The sequence below is a fragment of the Lepisosteus platostomus genome, chromosome 5, assembly GCF_059453375.1.
Source record: "Lepisosteus platostomus isolate fLepPlt1 chromosome 5, fLepPlt1.hap1, whole genome shotgun sequence".
Lineage (NCBI taxonomy): Eukaryota > Metazoa > Chordata > Actinopteri > Semionotiformes > Lepisosteidae > Lepisosteus > Lepisosteus platostomus.
Genome location: NC_142615.1, coordinates 49,347,434 through 49,366,475, shown reverse-complemented (window position 1 = coordinate 49,366,475; position 19,042 = coordinate 49,347,434). Strand labels below are relative to the sequence as shown.

The following is a 19,042-nucleotide window of genomic DNA, read 5'->3' as shown; positions in this document are numbered from 1 at the left end:
TATTTTTAAAATGGTACAGTAAAATGTCCTGAAGTTCAGGATTTTGATAGTCTTTTCCATTGTCTCTCACACATCTGTGTCAGAATTTTTAGACATTTTTATAACCAGGAGGTAGGTTCACAGCAATAAGCAGAAAGTGCGATCACGCCCTGCTCATCCTCAGTTAACCATATATTCTCATATGCCATGTTCTAAATGTCCCATTTAAAACTGCTATATTAAAATTTCTTGCAAAATGCAAGAGTTTGAGACTTTTTATGATCAGAAGCCAAGGTCGTGGAAAATATCCAGAAAGTGCCAGTGAACTTCTGTTTTGCCTTTGTCTTTTTTACTCGTTGTATAACATGCCAGATTGTTTTATTGTGAGTTGTGTTTCTGAAATGTGTTTCATACAAAAATGCAATTTGGACAGTCTCTACTTACATATTCCCCTTTACTGAGGATATGTTCAGTAATACATCCGGATAAGTATTTTTAAAAATGACTGTAGAGAGCCATCTACAGGCGAAAGGCGGCATAACATCACAACAGCAGCATTTAAGATGGAACGAAAAACGCGAAGAAGCCAACTTCAGCCTCGTTAATGCAATAACATTAGGTGAGGTGAGGTAAAAAATAAAAGCAAATTTTATGCTTCAAATTAAATTAATTTTATTTATTATGAATGTGCCTGAAATTTTTCAGTACTTTAGAGGGTTCTGCCATTTTAGATGTTATGCTGTTCCTGTCTGATTTGTCAAATGTGTCATTTAAATCTCTCGTCATTTCTATATCAGTCTGAAGGCCTTGAAGTAAAGATTGCAATTCATCCAAAAATACATTTCATCCAAAAAAAGTTTCCCACTGGTGATACATACAAGGAAATGAATGTACATTTTCCCCCAAAATCAACAAATTTAAAATCAAATAAATCCCTCATCTGCAGGTGGAGAGAATAATGTCAGAATAAATACAGGTTTAAAAGTCAGGAGCATTGATAGTCCTATTTTAAAATGACACTAAAATGCTCACAATATATTAAAAAGCTCTATTAAATAATGAAAAAATTAAAACAAGGTAAAAAGAAATAATACACAGTTATATAGCTCAGGAATTATCAATGGGAAGTTACAATGGGTTGATATGATTTAAAAAATAAAATGTTTGAAAAAAATCTGTAAAACTACAATATGCTAAAAATGGCATGAATACTTAAAACAGGTGTGTAAAATTAAAAAAAAATAAAACAAGTTAAAATAAATACTAAATGGGTTTAAAATTCAGGAAAGTGATTGGTCAGATGCTTACGATGAGTGTTGCTGGTGTTTCGTGTGATTTACTTAAATGAAAAAAATATTCAATTTAAAAACGGCAAGAGCTCGTATGAAAAAAAAGTTCTTAAGTATCTTTGTTGTAACAGCTGCGCCAGAACTAGTGTATTCATATACATCAGAAAAGTAGCTGAACGTGACTGGTTTATATTCAGTTATGTGCATTGGGGACGAAAAGAAGACTTACATGGATTTTATTAGGTTTTAGGAATCAGAAAATTTATTTGTATATGTTTATGCCTACGAGCAGAAATAACTTCCTGCTTTCAGCGCTTTTATTGTTTCTGCTTGTAACCTCGAACAGAGAAACCCAGTACTGACTCACAGAAACGCCCCAGAGTTTCTGTGTTTCTAGGATTTAAGAGGGATGTACTGTATGAAGACAGTAAAGGGAGTTTGATGAGTCTGGAGGGAGGAGATACGCATTCCGCACGGGGAGCGCAGAACAACGAGTTTCACCTGCAGCTCGCTAAGTCCTGTCCTATATAACTGCTGAGCCTGGGACACACTGAGTCTCTAACCAGTGTTGGAGATGTAAAGGGTTAAACCCAGAAGTCGGGAGTGGAGTTTTTGTATAAGTGTAAGATTAAGGGAATAGGGTTTCGGGGGCTTTGGTGCACAGAAGAGGTTTCGGTTTAGGTTTAGTTTGCTTTTGACACATTTGTAACGGCCATGGCGGCCTGTAGAGTCGGCATGCGCCGTTACTTTTGCGCACGTTTGGTGTATAAGGGTGGTGAGGTTTCGGCTCACTCAGGTGATATTTCACGGTTGGACTTCTCAAGGAAGGTGTTACAGAAAGGATTAAGGCATTAGATGTCAAATGCTTAATCACTTTGCTGAAGGGAATTGGTTTTGACATTAGTTTCAATCGGCAAAGTTACTGGAACAATTTTGGATGAAAATAGAGGAGAAAAAAAGATGTGGGCCTGATTAGAATGTTTGAATGGCAGAAGCTGATGGATCTTTCTAATGTGGTGTGAGCCTGGTCAGTACCTGGATGGGAGACCTCCTGGGAAAAACCAAGGTTGCTGCTGGAAGAGGTGTTAGTGGGGCCAGCAGGGGGCGCTCACCCTGTGGTCTGTGTGGGTCCTAATGCCCCAGTATAGTGACGGGGACACTATACTGTAAACAAGCGCCGTCCTTCGGATGAGATGTAAAACCGAGGTCCTGACTCTCTGTGGTCATTAAAAATCCCACGGCGTTTCTTGAAAAGAGTAGGGGTATAACCCCGGCATCCTGACCAAATTTCCCATTGGCCCTTACCAATCATGGCCTCCTAATAATCCCCCTCTATGAATTGGCTACATTACTCTGCTCTCCTCCCCACTGATAGCTGATGTGTGGTGAGCGTTCTGGTGCACTATGGCTGCCAACGCATCATCCAGGTGGATGCTGCACATTGGTGGTGGTGGAGGGGAGTCCCCATTACCTGTAAAGCGCTTTGAGTGGAGTGTCCAGAAAGCGCTATATAAGTGTAAGCAATTATTATTAATTAATAGGACTGTGATTGTTTGCATGTTTAATGAGATGGTGATGAAGGAAGATGTTGTGACATGGTTGTCTAAGTATTGTTTAGTGAAAGGTGAGCTTCAGAAAGTCTTGGATGATGATGGCATCTGGAACTGTGCATGGAGAGTACCTGTTTCATTGCATGAAGACAAAAAATGGTTATGGTGGATTTAAACACATTCCTTCTTTGATTGGATTAGGTGAAAATAGAGGCCTTGTGTTCTACCAAGGGCAGCCAAAACCGTGCAGGAGATGTGGGGAGATGGGTCACTTTGTGGATGCCTGTACAAAGGTGGTGTGTGGTAAGTGCAAGGAAATTGGACATGCATATACTGAATGTACAAGCGTGAGGAAATGTAATCTCTGTGAGTGTGAAGGTCATGTGTTTAAAGACTGTCCAAATTCCTTTGCAAATAGAACAAAACTGGGAAGACCAATGCTCTTCCAATAGCCTGCCACCTGTGGAGACTGAAAGTGCTCAAATGAAATGTACAGAACAGAGGGTGCAGTCTAAAAGAGACATTGGATTTAGAAAATGATTGAACTCAGAGCAGAAGAGTGAGGGAAGATCATTTTCCAAGTCCTCAGGTAGGTTCTCCCATGGGTTTAGATGTCTCCAATATATGTGATCTTACTGACCAAGCTTTAGAACCAAAGACTCAAGGAGGGCAGGTGGTGAAATATCCTATGGATTGTGGGGGTGGTAGAGGAGGAGACAATTAAAGCAAAAGGGGGGGGGGGGGGGGGCTGTATAGTAGGTGTCACCTACTGAATGATTGTAGCCAGAGCTTTTAGTCTCCCCTGGTCCTACTTTAAGTATGGCTCTTAATATTGTGTCAATAAATGTGAGAAGCATTCGCTCTAAGTTAAGGGCAAGGACTATACTATCATTTGTGAGGAAGGTAAATGCTGATATTGTGTTGTTACAGGAGTGGGGGTTACCCTTTAAAAACTGCTATAAGGATACGGAAGAACTGTGGACATTGGGCCCATCAATCTGGAGTGGGTCCAAAGAAAATAAATCTGATGGTATAGCTGTTCTAATTAAAAATAAGATGATAGAGGTACGTCAACACCTTGTAATGAAACCAGGGAGAGCACTGGTGGTGTATCTGGGTTTCATGAATGTCTAATTTAAACTCTTAAATATATATTGTCTGAGTTGCTCACATGACAGATATGTCCTAATTCAGGAACTGAGTAAATTGATTGGGATGGGATTTGAATTCTCTTTTAGAAAGAGAAGGCAGAATGAGGGGCTAGAGACGGGTCCAATTTGATAAATCATCAATATTATTGCAAACATTATGTAAAGATTTTAAACTGAAAGATGGCTTCAAACTTCATAGTCAGGGGAGGGCAGGTTTCACATGGCACTAGTCTCATGGGACCCAAGCCTCACACATTTTGTTTTGATACGTGATTTTACTTGCAAGACCACAGGCCTAACTATCTATTCCAACAGCTGTTACTGTGGGGAAGGGTGTGTGGAAGCTCGATATTTTGCTTTTGGAAGGTGAGGAAGTGACGCAGAGGTTCAGGGAAAGATATAAGGAATGGCAGTCTTTGTATGACCTGTTTGGCACAAGAGCACAGTGGCTGACCCTGCGCTCTGACCCCCAGCTTCTCTCCCTGTCTGTGTGTCTCATGGAGTTAGAAAGGAGTTACAAGCTGGACAAACTTCCAAATCTGTAACATCATTTCAAGGGTGTATGATAGATCATTCACAAGATCAAATGGCTGTTTATTATTGTAAGATTGTAGTTCACTACTGTTCTTTTGACTCTTGAGCTTGCATTATACAGCCGTTGAGTGCATTTTGAATCTAAGAGATATCCAACTGATTCAACCTGTCTGATGAATGTCTGATGAATGTTAAATGGGTTGTGACTTTTGGCAAAGTTTTTTGCAATATTATTTGTTTCATGAATACCATTCATCTCTAAAACAATAAAACAACTTAAAACAACTTTCCTGTCCCCTGAACATATGTTTTACATTGCTTGATCCCATTGGGTGCAACCTTTCCATTGTACTCATAATGTGTTTGCATTAGGAGTGTGTTAAATAAGCAGAAAAGAGCCCTTTTCTTCAACTGCTTCTGATCTTATACAGTGGTCAGAATCTGTCATCCAAAAGCTGATGAGTGGGGGGGGGGGGGAATTAGTACAGATGCACAATCCATAAAAAAACATTAAAGAGCATAAGGGTTTTCATCACATGGACTTGTTTGACTGTTGAGGATTAATGTTTTGGTGGCAGATCAATTAAAGGACAATAACCAGAAACATTGGTTCTCACACTGAACGCATTCTCCTTCAATCTTTTTTAACAACAGGTGAGTGGAGTTGCCATGGGCACCAGAATGGGACCCAGCTATGCCAATCTCTTTGTTGGCTGGGTAGAAGAATGCTTATTCGCTTCCTACACTGGCTATGTCCCTGACCTCTACAAGTGATATATTGATGACTGCGTCGGTGCCGCCATATGCTCCGACGATCAGCTTAAGTGCTTCCTGCACCATTTCACCAACTTCCACCCGTCCCTCAAATATACGGTTAACATATATTCCACTACTCTTCCGATCTAGACATCAACTACCCCAGACTCTCCACTTCAGTTTATTGCAAACCCATGGATTCACACAGCTATCTCTTGTATAACTAATTTCACCCCAAACATACTAAAAACTCTCTCCCTTTTTCACAGTTCCTTCGGCTACAATGACTATGCAGGGACGACATTGACTTTGAGAACCAAGCCCTCAAAATGTACTCCCTTTTGATCAACAGAGGATACCCCAGCAATGTTATTGACGGGGCCCTTGTCCGAGCCAAAAACACCCCTCGGACCATCAACCGAATCAGGAACTCCTGCAGTAACAACCGCATTCCTTTGGTACCACCCTAACACACTTCCTATCCCCAGGACTGTAAACGACAACTTTTCCATCCTACACGATGATCCCTCCATTGGGGCCCTCTTTTCTGACCGCCCCATCATCTCATATCGCTGATCACCTAATCTGCGCAACCTTCTTGTTCACAGCTCCCTTGACCACCCTCAGCAACCATCCACACCAGCTACTTTCCCTTGCAACAGAGCTCACTGTATCACATGCAAGTACACATCCAACACCACACTCATTCAAGGCCCCTCAGGACAATTCTGGATCACCCAGATGGCATCTTGTACCTCCAGCAACCTTATTTACTGTATCTCTTGTAGTAAATACCCAGTTTCTCTCTACATTGGAGAAACATGAAGGAGACTTGGAGACCGCTTCAGAGAACATGTCAGGGCTGTGAAGATTAAAGATCTCTCCAAGCCCATTGTTTCTCATTTCACCTCTGATGGCCACGACCACTACAATCTCTCCATCTGTTTTCTCAAAAATGGTTTTCTAAACTCATACATTAGAAAGACTACCGAAACCAAACTTATCCTGCAGCTAGGATCACACCTCCCCCTTCTCTAAACGACAGACTGTTCTACTAAATTTTCTCCATTCATTGGTAGTTTCATTTCACACCTCTCAACACCTATTCTGACTTCACATCTCTTGATCGGCCTCTCTTTCTGTCCCCTGCTCCTCCCTCTCACCACTCCTCCCTCCCAGCCTTTGTTCTCCCACTATATTACCTTTGCCTACTGCCTTGTCTCTCTCACACCTGAAGAAGGCTCCACGGCTGAAACGTTTTCTCTCTTTTTTTCAGCATGGAATAAATCTATTACTTGATCCTTAACAACCGGAAACACTATCTTCGGTCTTTCCAGAGCTGTAAGTAGTCATTCCAAGTTTATTAACTTGTCTCTGTTTTGTATGTACTCTTCAATAGCCACTGATGTTATTTACAACAGCTATTTTTAAAAATAAATTTGCATTTTTTTGGACTTTTTAAAGAATTGGCACATTAGGTGGAGCGGTGGCTCTGTGGCTAAGGATCTGCAACTGTGCCTGGAAGGTTGCTGGTTTACATCCCACGGTCGGCAGAGGAGTCCTACTCCGTTGGGCTTCTGAACAAGGCCCTTAACCCCAACTGCTCCAGGGGTGCCGTATAAATGGCTGACCCTGCGCTCTGACCCCCAGCTTCACTCCCTGTCTGTGTGTTCATGGAGAGCAAGCTGAGGTATGCAAAATAGGAATTCCTAATGCAAGAAATTGTATATGGTCAATACAGTGATCATATCTTATTGGCAAATGGTAATCTCCAAGGAACACGTAATAGGTTTATTCCATGCTGAAAAAAGAAGAAAGAAAACACAATGTTTTGACCATGGAGCCTTCTTCAGTTATGATTTGATTTTTTACAATCATACCCACACAAACTTTGCAGTTTTTAAAAATCTTGCACACACAACCCAGATATGTTGACTTTTTTTAAATTTGGGGGTAAGTTTAAGAAACACATAGTTCTTTTCTAGTTTTGTTTACGTGGTGACTATCAGGAATCCTCAGTGAAAAGGTATGCAGATCCTGTGCAGATGCAGGAGCCAGTAGTTATTGAGACAGTCAAACAATCCAGAACGTCAGGTGAGGTCCAAGGTCGAGAGGCAAAAGGGAGTTCAGTAACCAGTAAGCGAGATTCAGAGTAAACGCAAGGTAGAGCTCTCAAAGAGAAGACTCAATACCGAGCAGCGGGAAGCGGGTTTGGATGGTTAAAAAAGTGCTGCAGAGCGTGTGCTGATGGATTAACACATGTTATTATTAACCCGCTGCTGGTACTGGTTAGTTCTTTTGTGAGTTGATCCCCGGTGGTTGTGACAGTGACAGAATGCTGTTTTGTGATTGATGCTATATCAAAATATAGGGCCCGTAAAATTAAGCACAGAAATAAAAACATTTAATGGACTTGTACATCTGTCGCACTCCTACACTATTAACATCCAGTGGGAGTTGAATTTCACTTATGTTTCCACTTCATTCAGCTGTGTTTCCTATTTTACAGATTGTTGGCAATGCCACATGTTAAAGAAGGACAGAGGTGTAGGAGGCCAGAAGTGTGGTCAAGGGTTGGAGGAGTAGGGAATGTGATCAAAGAATTTCTGAAGTTTTCTAAGATAGAAAAAAGAAATTAGGTGGCATGACAATATGTGGTCAACACTGTCAAACAGAGTCCTTGGAGAGGATTGCTCCAGCAACAGGAAATGGTTATCAGTGATTTGGCATGAAGATAGATAAAAAGTAAGAACCCAAGTGCTTAGTGCGCAGAAGGGGGTGAGTATTGGTAGGGATTCCAAACCAGATGACAGTACACAATCTATAGTCAATATTTCAAGTCAATGTGAGGGATGTAGTTTGGAAGGCGACACAGAGCTCAGAAGTTCATTAGAAGATATGCTAATATGCACAGGCAGCACAGACAGTGGTGACATGTTAGAGGGAGACAAAATCTGTGTAGAATCAGAAAAAAGCCTGAAGAACACAGTGAATATTCCCAGGGGGCAAGCTCGTCTGGGACATCACCTCAGGATAAAAGGGGATTAAGAAAGATTATGTCTGTGCCTAAAACTTTCAAAGTATGTCTAAAGGCTGAACAATGGAGAAAATTACCACTTCTTAAAGGTACATCTAAACTAAGATAACCATGGACCCATATCTTATATAGCAAGTTCAGGAAGATAAATCCTTGCTGTCAATAGCCTTCAAATACCAATACATCAGGAAAGAGAATTCTAATGATTAAAGCAGTCTGTACTTTCAGTTCCTACCTTCAGTACCGTTTACATTACAGTTCCTGTAATGTAAAATACATAATGACAACAAGACACAAACCAATGGGCAATGATGACATCACAATTGATGTTGTAGGAGTAGGGCAAATACAACACAGTGAAAGGGAAACAAAATTTCGACAGGCACGCCAGCCTTATCGTGGAAAGATTGCCCGTGCCCTCACAAAAGGAATCAGCAATGTATACTACAGGCAGCTGAGCAGAACTCCGCTTGCTGAAATTGCAGCAGGCAATTTATCTAAGGCTCACAAGCAAGTATTAAACACTTCAGCATTTACTATTCGAATACCACACTATGTCAAAACACTGCCGCTTCTTAAGTTAATAAGTAAGGGTTTTTGAACACGCATTGTGTTGTTAATGCTTATATTAAAAAAGCATAAATTCAGATAATGTAATTTGGACTGAACAAAGTAGTCCAGCCCCTTTACAACATTACATACCACTGATTAAAGCTTAAAACTACAGAAGCAGGAGTAACAATAATGGCAACAACATGTTTGGAGTTCGGCATTTCATTTATTCTGCAGAAACATCGTACCGGAATGAACTGCCCGAGATAAAAGAGTAATTGCGGCTTCAGATCGTTTTTACAGAGCATTGCGTTGTTCTGTTCATGCTGACTACACGCTTTAAATTTGTCATTTACTGCAAGCGTTGCTTTTCCAGGTTTTTCTGAAATTCTTCGCATTTGAGCCAGCACTAAAATATTTCGTTCCCGTCGCTGAATACATCGTGGAAACGGTATTTGCAACGGAATGCTGTCACACATGAAACCTCTTTGTTATTCGGTTCTGAAGTTTGAAAATGAAAATAAAACGGGGGTCACTTCATAGGCTTGAAAGAAGTCCAAGCAGCATAAAAACCCGCGTATTCTCACAAATTGCATTGTGCTGCACCTTTCTTCTGCTGCTTTTATAAATCAGCCTTAAACATTTGAATACATACAGGTACCTTACTGCTACTAATCACATTCACGTGTTTACAAAGCTTTTTTCTGTCCGTTATGTTCTTGCGAAGCAGTTTCTCCGTTTTCCTCGTACTGTGATTGTCAAGCGAACACAAGAAGACTGAAACAGTGTAAAGGCAGGTAAAAAAGACAGGGTAAAACGCCTAATTGTCGGGAGTGGGATTTGAACCCCTGCCTCTATTTGGAGAGCGAAACAAAGCTTAAAAGACACGAAACTGGGAATTTGCTGTTTTAAACTGCTTGACTATCCTGAAAAAATGTGTGCTGATTGCACCAGTCGTATGCGATTTTCCGTAACTTTAGAACAATTGATACGAATGGACGAACACAATTTGTGGCGTTAAGCATGACATGGAAAACGGTACCGGAGCATTCGGGTCCGGACTACCAGACTCAGAAACAGTTTTTACCCCCGCACTATCAAACTATTAAACTCCCAGCCTCTCTCACTCTCTCCTCACCTCTCACCTAGGATCTGAACCTCACAGTGCCTTCTTTCTTACCAAAAACCCAAACACACATTGAAAATCTACCTCTACCATACATGTCAAAAGCTCACTCCCCATCATTTCTATCCCTTTATTTCATTCTTTTGATGCATGTTTTTGCACATAACCTGTTACCTTTTTGTTGTTTTGCACACTGCCTGTTGTTGTTTTTTGCACATCGGCTGTTGTCTCTTTCTTTTGTTATACAATTGTATTGTTGTTGTGTTTTTTTCTTTGTACTACTTATGTCCGAGAGCTAGCTAAATACCATTTCGTTATTCCATATACCTGCGTATGAGTATAATGACTATAAACTTGAACTTGAACTTTTAACTTGAATTTGAACTTGAACTTGACATAGTCTTGCAGGCAGTATATTATTTTATCGTTTACTCGTATAAAAAAACATGGTCTTCTCGTTCCTAAGTCAGATTTTTAGTGCTTTCGAACGTTACTTCCAACCTGGACTGACAGCTCACCCGATCTGTTTGTGATCAGACCATGGAGTCGGGGACTGTACCAAGCGTAGGTTCCTTCCCAATGCTGAGGCGATCATTTGGAAGATGGGTGTGAAGAGAGACAAGCTTTGTCGACTAAAAAACAAGGCAGGATAAGCATGAATACTAATCACTGGCGACAGTTATGCTCTCTTACTATTGAGACTCCTACATTTTTTTTGAAGACTTTGAAACTAAAGGTAAGCGGAGACAAACGAAACAGGTGCGGGTGGGGATTGAACCCACGATCTTCGGTTTACGAAAACGACGCCTTACCACTTGGCCACCGCGCCTTCAAATAAACAGGAGAATAATATTGTTCAAATTATTTTTTTCTGAACCTGGTTTACATCGCCTGGAGGCAGCAACAACAATAAAAGGGATACTTAACAAGGAGATGCGCTGTAGCAGTGCGACTCCAACAGATGCTCCTGAAGAGACTGGAGGTTTAAGCCAGCTCCTTAGAGCGCTCGGCCGTGTTACTCTCAACAGCGGCTCTTCAGCTCTTGTTGTTTGACCTAGTGGTTTTATAACGCGTGGAAACGACCGCAACTTCATTTTCTGAGATGCTTTCTCTTATGTGGTGAAATCTCGACCTCTTTGGCATCTCTGGCTATAGTTTTTCCTGTAGAGCACCTCATAAATGTTGCTTATAGTGCCCTTGAAGTCATTTTATTTTTACAGGAAGACGCATTCTCTCCCGATCTCTCCTGTTTTAGAAATGCTTCATAAGGCATGTTTGATTCAATGGACAAACAGTATACTAATTGTACAATGCAGATCTATGCGGCATTTGTACTGGATTTGACTGGGATTCTGAAATACTTCTTGAAAAGGTATTCAGATTTTCTTGAACCTATAATAAAAACACAGACCCGAATCTCCCTAGCTTCCAGTCTCTTGCTGTCCTTAAACTCGGACGTGATGTTCTGCAGACGTGCAGTGTCCCTTTACTCTCGTTGTTTTCAAAACGACCTCCGTTGTCGGGCGCAGTTAAAGTGGAACTGGCCTGACCGCACAGGAAAGTACAGAATGATAAAATGTTTCTACGGCTCAAAATGTCCCTTTAGACCCTCGTCATGTCTCTGTGAGGAACGGGTAGGTAGAGAGGTTTAACAGATGCTCACGATGTTTCACACGGGGTGTTACCTGTTGTAGTGTTTCAAAAGATGTGTTAGCGGACCACAGATTATCTTGAAAAGATTTGGGTTTGCACTGGCTGGGATTCAAACCTGACTCAATTATTTGGAAGGCGCCTGTACCACCAACGCACTTCCGAGAAGCACCTACAAATTATCACAATCCTCTCTCTCACCTACAAAGTTATGGAGACACAGACGTCCAATGAAAGCTCAAGGCTCAAATCCTTTGTTGTGATATCATTTTAATTAATATTAGCTTTGATAAGGTGTCATTTTTGCCACTTAAAGGTAAAGTCTGCTCCTTTTCTCCTGGTATAGAAAGAACGTGTTCCATCTTTGTTTAAAAACACCACTAAAAGTAAATTATTCAGCTCTACCGCCTGTGAGCATTGACAAGACATCTCAAAAGGACATATTAAATAAGAACACGATCCTTCCTGTTACCATTCCTGTGGTTGGGGCGTTGTTTCACCCTTTTGCGTTAAATCATCAGTACTGCTGTTTTTCTATGGATAGTTTAATCAAGAGCACTTAAAAGATGCAAAAAGCTTTCAAATAAAATAGAATTGAAAGACAGTCGAGTAAGGAGGTAGAAAAAAAGCACTCCCCCGTCTGGGAATCAACCACCGTCGCCCATGTAACTGGATACAAAAATAACAGATTAATTTGTGCCCAGTCTCTTTAAGCTTCGATGCGATTATTTTTCCTTCCTTATTTCTTCATTCCTATGAATTTACTCTGTTGTAGAAGAAACGCGAAAGTGGGAAACTGCAGGCATTCTTCGTGAGTGGTGTGATCAGTGAGCATTTGCACATCTCTAAGTCTGTTCCATAAACTTTAGCATCGGGGATGTAGCTCAGTGGTAGAGCGCATGCTTTGCATGTATGAAGTCTCGGGTTCAATCCCTGGTATCTCCAGGTGCTTTTATATTAGAGTACTCGCATCGCAATCTTCTGTTGAGTGAGAACTCTTTGCTCGGGTTCAGAGAGAGCCAGGTTTACACAATTAAATGCAGTTTACACAATTAAACTCGACGTGCTGCAGGGTTGCGCTGCTATTTTAAATGTACCTCTTTTAGTTCTGTTAAATCCTAAATTATTTGAACTAATATTTTAGTTCAAAGTCAGGAAATCCAGAGATTGCTTCACACTTGTCGTGGCTGTTGCAGAAAACACCTGTTGAATCTCACCCGGGATTTCTTGATTGATCATTCGGCGAGCGAATCCTCCTTCTGAACTCAGCACTAAACTGAAAGCTTCACGAACTCCTCACTCCGTGTCCTGTACTGCTCTCGTGTAGATGTGAAGCACAGCCGTAAACACACCTTGAACTTTTTCCGTTTGTTAAGGAAAATGCAAAAGAGCATGACAAGTATTGATCGTATAAAATATCCATGGCACAACTCGAGAAAGTACTGAAGGACTACACATCGACTTTTGATGATTACAAGAGATTCAAGAAACACAATCGTCCGCACCTGGGTTTGGATCCTGAACGCTAGAGTTAAAAGAACATAAGCGACGGATATGACCTATAAACTCTTTTAATTGTCTTATAGTTTATGAAATAAAACAATTTCTAAATGAATTCTAACTGTTGATAGACGATTTATTGAATTTTAACAAAATCACAATTACAACCTTTTTCGGTTAAACTTATTCACATGCTCTAACGTAAATAAACGTTAGTGTCTTCCGGTGTGTGAGTCAATTTCTCCAAAAAAATATTTGTTAGTCTGGCGGGAGGCTGTGCAAGGTGTTAAGAAATAGAATTTCTAAAAGACAGGCTCCCTAAGCTTAACATCAAGGCTGTTTTCTCTACAGAAATGCTCTTTAAATTTCAGCACTGTTGCAACTCCCTTTATAAAGGGTGTGCACACGTATACAACCAAGGCATTGAAAGTTTTTTTTTTAATTATTGTTCCAAAAAATGTTCAATTTCTTTTCTTTTTAATGTTGTTGATTAAAAGATTTTATTAAATGTGAAAAAAATCTGAATGTGAAAAAAGGTCAAAATGCTATTGAAAAAAATCAGTAATGTGAGGAAAGATGGACTGTGGGAGCCCCTTAACTACCCATGTCATGCTGTATTTCTCACTCATTCTACTGGGAATGGTACACGTGACTTGCGAGGATCCCGACAGTGTTGACTTTCTTTCAGAGCCCGGATAGCTCAGTCGGTAGAGCATCAGACTTTTAATCTGAGGGCCCAGGGTTCAAGTCCCTGTTCGGGCGGATGTGCTGTTCTTAAGTCTATTGTGAATGTCATTCTAAATAGTCTTTTATCTTTCACTCTTCTAGCTGTACTGTGGTTATTTTAAATGTCCATTACTTGTATTTACAGTAGTGTATTTAGTGTTTAATTTCACAAACCGAAAATGTTCAAGTAGATCTTGTCACTCTACTCCACATCATTATCTAAATTAAATCACAGTAGAGTACAGGACACGCAGTGAGAGGCTCACACAGTGAGTACTCTTGAATACGACAAGAGGAAAGGCACACTGCACATCTGCAGAACATCACGTCCGAGTTTACAGTGACAGCAGAGGTTGGAAGCGAAGTAGTTTTTTATTACTCGCTCGCTGAACGATCTCTCAAGAAACCTCGGTTGAGATTTAACGGGTGTCTAATAATCACGTTCAAAAAGGTGACGGTGTTTTTTTTTTAACTAGCCTTAATGGCATCGTGGTGTGAGTAGATCTTAAAGCAGCTGCAGACAGAGTACCCGTAATGGCAACACGTTTCTGCTTTGAGTTCGGCTTTTCTTATTTCTTCTGCAGAACCAGTGGTATCGGAATATACTGATCCGCATAAGAAGCGCTTTCGGGTTCTGATCATTTTTATTGAGCGCTGCTCTAAACTTTACATTTGCTCGGGCTAGTTTTCCCCATGAAAAAAAGACATATCCCTAATTACATGATTTCACTTTTTTTCTTATCAACGAGTAGAAAGAAATAAAATATATACTTCATTATAAGTACCACAGGCAAGATGCCGTTGCGTTCAGGTCGCAGTTACCCCTGGAGACGTTTGTTAAAATCTCACTTCTAATAAAGAGGTCTTTCTCGTTAGAGTAGGATCGATAGAAGCCTTAAGCGGGGGAAAAAATCACAACATCTCGCATTTAACGTGTTTAATGTTAACTGTCTCAGTGGTTGCTTTGGTGATTGATGGCTCTTCTCCCTCGCAGGGTGACGGCAAACGTCTTCAGGGAGGGAGTCTCCCACGCACGGCTTGTCTTTATCAAGAGCTGAGACAACAGAAACAGACTTCCACCTGACATTAATTACTTCTTGAGCGTTTATGACCGTCTTTAAAAGTTGAGAGCAGGTGAAAAAGTCTTTGGAAATGAGGAAATGACTGCCGACAGTAAACAGAGCTGACGCTCAGCTGCAGACAAGCGCTCCTCGTTAGTACAGTATAGTGCTGAGTACCCCCGCTTGTTGCGCGGGAGACTGGGGTACGTTTCTGTGACAGGGCGCTGGTTTAATTTTTTAACAACCTGACTTCACTTAAAAAGTGTGTACTGTGTACTACGTTTCGGACTAGTTAGTGCGGTAGAACATGGAGATCATCTCCAGCTTTGAGCTCAACTGCAACAAGAAGTCATGCTAAATGTAGTTTAGTGAGTAGACATCGCGAGACAACAGAACGAGAGTAGAAAGCAGGAATATAAGGTGTAAGGGCATGATCTGTGTAGTTAACAAAATAGTTAAAATAATATTAAAACGTCTCTTTATTAAGATACACAACATTTATGGCGACGAGAGATGAGTGCTTGACGGACTCAAAGCGAGCAGAACACTGCAGATTTTAGTTCTCTTGCTGGTAGAAACGAACTTTTGAATTTTCTGACTGTTCGTTTAGCTTGCCCATTGGAAGATATGGCAGCCGCGCCGAGAAGCTTTGCTTATGCCCGGCTTTTTTCACCGCTTCTACTGAACCTCGTAGCTCCGGATTTGTATACGGAATACAAGATATGGATGGAGTCGTACAGATTTTTTTGAAATAGCCGGTGGATCTACAGAAGCTCAGGATGCTGTGAGACGTGCTACATTACTGCACTGTATCGGGGCTCCCGTGCAGCGGATTTTCGCCAATCTCCCTGGAGAAAAAGGTACATATGAACAGACTGTAGCTGCCTTAGACGCTTACTTTACACCGCGGAGAAATGTGGTTTTGGAACGGCATAAATTTAGGCAGAGAACTTAGTCTCAGGACGAATCTGTTGATGCTTTTGTGACTGCACTAAGAGAATTGGCTAAATCTTGTGACTTTGGAGTATTGGAAACTGACATGTTAAGAGATCAACTTGTGGAAAAATGTGCACATAAGAGACTATAAATTGCTGCAGGAGGAAGGGCTGACTTTAAAAAGAGCTCTTACAGTCGCTAGAATTCATGAAGCAGCTCAAGCAGAATCAAGAATGCTTTCTGACCACAGTGACAAAGTGACACTGAACGGGGCGCTCGCTCAAACTTTACAAACAAAAGCCGAGCAGCAGGACACAGTCATGCTAGAGAAATAGAAGAACAGGGGACGGCTGACATTACATGTTACAGGTGCGGACTAACAACGCACAAAGCAGATGAATGCGGAGCGTGAACAGCAAAATGTCTACACTGCAAGAAAACAGGACATTGTGCACATGTCTGCAGAACATCACGTCCGAGTTTAAGGACAAGTATACCTTTTATTGTTGTTGCTGCATCCAGGCGATGTAAACCAGATTCAGAAAAAAATAATTTGAACAACCTTATTCCCATGCTTACTCAAAGGCGCGTTGGCCAAGTGGTAAGGCGTTGGCCTCGTAAACTGAAGAGCGTGGGTTCAAGCCTCACCTGTGCCTGTTTCATTTGTCACCACTTTCCTTTAGTTTCAAAGTCTTAAAAAAACTTGCAATGTAGGGATCTCAATAGTAAGAGAGCATAACTGTCGCCAGTGATTAGTATTCGTGCATATCCTGCCTTGTTTTTTAGTCGACAAAGCTTATCTCTCTTCACACCCATCTTCTGAATGATCACCTCAGCATTGGGAAGGAACGTGCGCTTGGTACAGCCCCAGACTCCATGGTCTGATCACAAACAGATCTGGTGAGCTGTCAGTCCAGGTTGGAAGTAACGTTCGAAAGCACTAAAAATCTGACTTAGGAACAAGAAGACCATGTTTTTTTATACGAGTAAACGATAAAATAATATACTGCCTGCAAGACTATGTCAAGTTCAAGTTCAAATTCAAGTTAAAAGTTCAAGTTTATTGTCATTATACTCATACGCAGGTATATGGAATAACGAAATGGTATTTAGCTAGCTCTCGGACATAAGTAGTACAAAGAAAAAAACACAACAACAATACAATTGTATAACAAAAGAAAGAGACAACAGCCGATGTGCAAAAAACAACAACAGGCAGTGTGCAAAACAACAAAAAGGTAACAGGTTATGTGCAAAAACATGCATCAAAAGAATGAAATAAAGGGATAGAAATGATGGGGAGTGAGCTTTTGACATGTATGGTAGAGGTAGATTTTCAATGTGTGTTTGGGTTTTTGGTAAGAAAGAAGGCACTGTGAGGCTCAGATCATAGGTGAGAGGTGAGGTGAGAGTGAGAGAGGCTGGGAGTTTGATAGTTTGATAGTGCGGGGGTAAAAACTGTTTCTGAGTCTGGTAGTCCGGACCCGAATGCTCTGGTACCGTTTTCCATGTCATGCTAAACGCCATAAATTGTTTGTCCAGTCATATCAATCGTTCTAAAGTTACGGAAAATCGGATGCGACTGGTACAATCAGCACACATTTTTCAGGATAGCCAAGCGGTTTAAAACAGCAAATTCCCAGTTTCATGTCTTTTAAGCTTTGTGTTTCGCTCTCCAAATAGAGGCACGGGTTCAAATCCCATTCCCGACAGTCAGGCGTTTTACCCTGACTTTTTTATCTCTTTACACTGTTTCAGTGTTGTTGTGCTCGCTCACAATCACAGTACGAGGAAAATGGAGAAACTGCTTAGCAAAAACATAACGGACAGAAAAAAGCTTCGTAAACACGTGAATGTGATTAGCAGCAGTAAGGTATGCATTCAAATGTTTAAGGCTGATTTAAAAAAGCAGCAGAAGAAAGGTGCAGCACAATGCAACACAATTTGTGAGAATTCGCGGGTTTTTATGCTGCTTGGACTTCTTTCAAGCCTATGAGGTGACCCCCGTTTTATTTTCATTTTCAAACTTCAGAACCGAAAAACAAAGAGGTTTCATGTGTGACAGCATTCCGTTGCAAATACCGTTTCCACGATGTATTCAGCGATGGGAATGAAATATTTTAGTGCTGGCTCTGCTTTAAAAAAAACACTATTGTTCCAACCCCCAAAAAGACAAAAGTGGAATGCCTGAATAATTACCGCCCAGTAGCATTAACATCTGTGGTGATAAAATGCCTGGAGAAGCTGGTGTTGTCACACATCAACTCCTCCATCACAGAGTCCCTGGACCCCCTGCAGTTCGCCTACCAGAGCAACAGATCAGTGGATGATGCTGTCTCCCTGGCTCTGCATACAGCCTTGGAACACCTGGACACTAAGAACTCGTATGTGAGAATGCTGTTTTTGGACTACAGTGCAGCATTCAATTCCATCATACCCAGTCAACTGGTGACAAAGCTCAGGGGATTAGGTCTGTGCAACTCTGTCTGCAACTGGCTGCTGGACTTTCTTATCGAGAGATCACAGGTGGTGCGGATAGGCAATAAAACATCAACACCACTCACCCTGAGCACTGGAACCCCACAAGGCTGCTGTCTGAGTCCAAGGTTGTACTCCCTATTTACTCACGACTGCACAGCAAGACACAGCAACAACCACATCATTAAGTTTGCCGATGACACCACTATAATAGGACTGATCAGTGATGATGACGAGTCCACTTACAGGGATGAAGTTGTACAGCTGCTTCGGTGGTGTCATAGCAATAACCTGGACTTGAACATAAAGAAAACGAAAGAGCTAATAGTGGACTTTCGGAGACACAGGCCACACACTCACAGCCCACTCAGTATTGATGGAACGGAAGTGGAAACAGTCACCAGCTTTAGGTTTTTGGGAATTCACATCTCTAAAGATTTAACCTGGACTGTGAACACTGACTCTATCATGAAGAAGGCTCAGCAGCTCCTTTATTTCTTGAGGTGCCTCAAGCGATGGGGGATGCCAATACATGTGTTGGTGAACTTCTACCGCTGCACTATCGAGAGCGTCCTCACCAACGGGATCACCGTGTGGTATGGCAACACCTCTTCGCGAGAAAGAAAGGCACTGCAGAGAATGGCCCAGAAGATCATCGGCTGCGGTCTCACCAAGATTAAACAGCTCTATGAGGACCGCTGCCGTGGTAGAATTCTG

The 19,042-nt window shown here is 41.3% G+C and overlaps 3 non-coding genes across 3 annotated transcripts; 2 read left to right on the top strand and 1 right to left on the bottom strand.

The window, feature by feature from the left end:
• Positions 1-10,731: 10,731 nt before the first annotated feature.
• trnat-cgu (transfer RNA threonine (anticodon CGU)) lies at positions 10,732-10,803 on the bottom strand. Its single transcript has one exon. It is a non-coding gene; the product is annotated as a tRNA-Thr (tRNA).
• A 1,694-nt stretch (positions 10,804-12,497) lies between these two features.
• On the top strand, positions 12,498-12,569 carry trnaa-ugc (transfer RNA alanine (anticodon UGC)). The gene has a single exon. It is a non-coding gene; the product is annotated as a tRNA-Ala (tRNA).
• A 1,244-nt stretch (positions 12,570-13,813) lies between these two features.
• trnak-uuu (transfer RNA lysine (anticodon UUU)) lies at positions 13,814-13,886 on the top strand. The gene has a single exon. It is a non-coding gene; the product is annotated as a tRNA-Lys (tRNA).
• Positions 13,887-19,042: the final 5,156 nt, after the last annotated feature.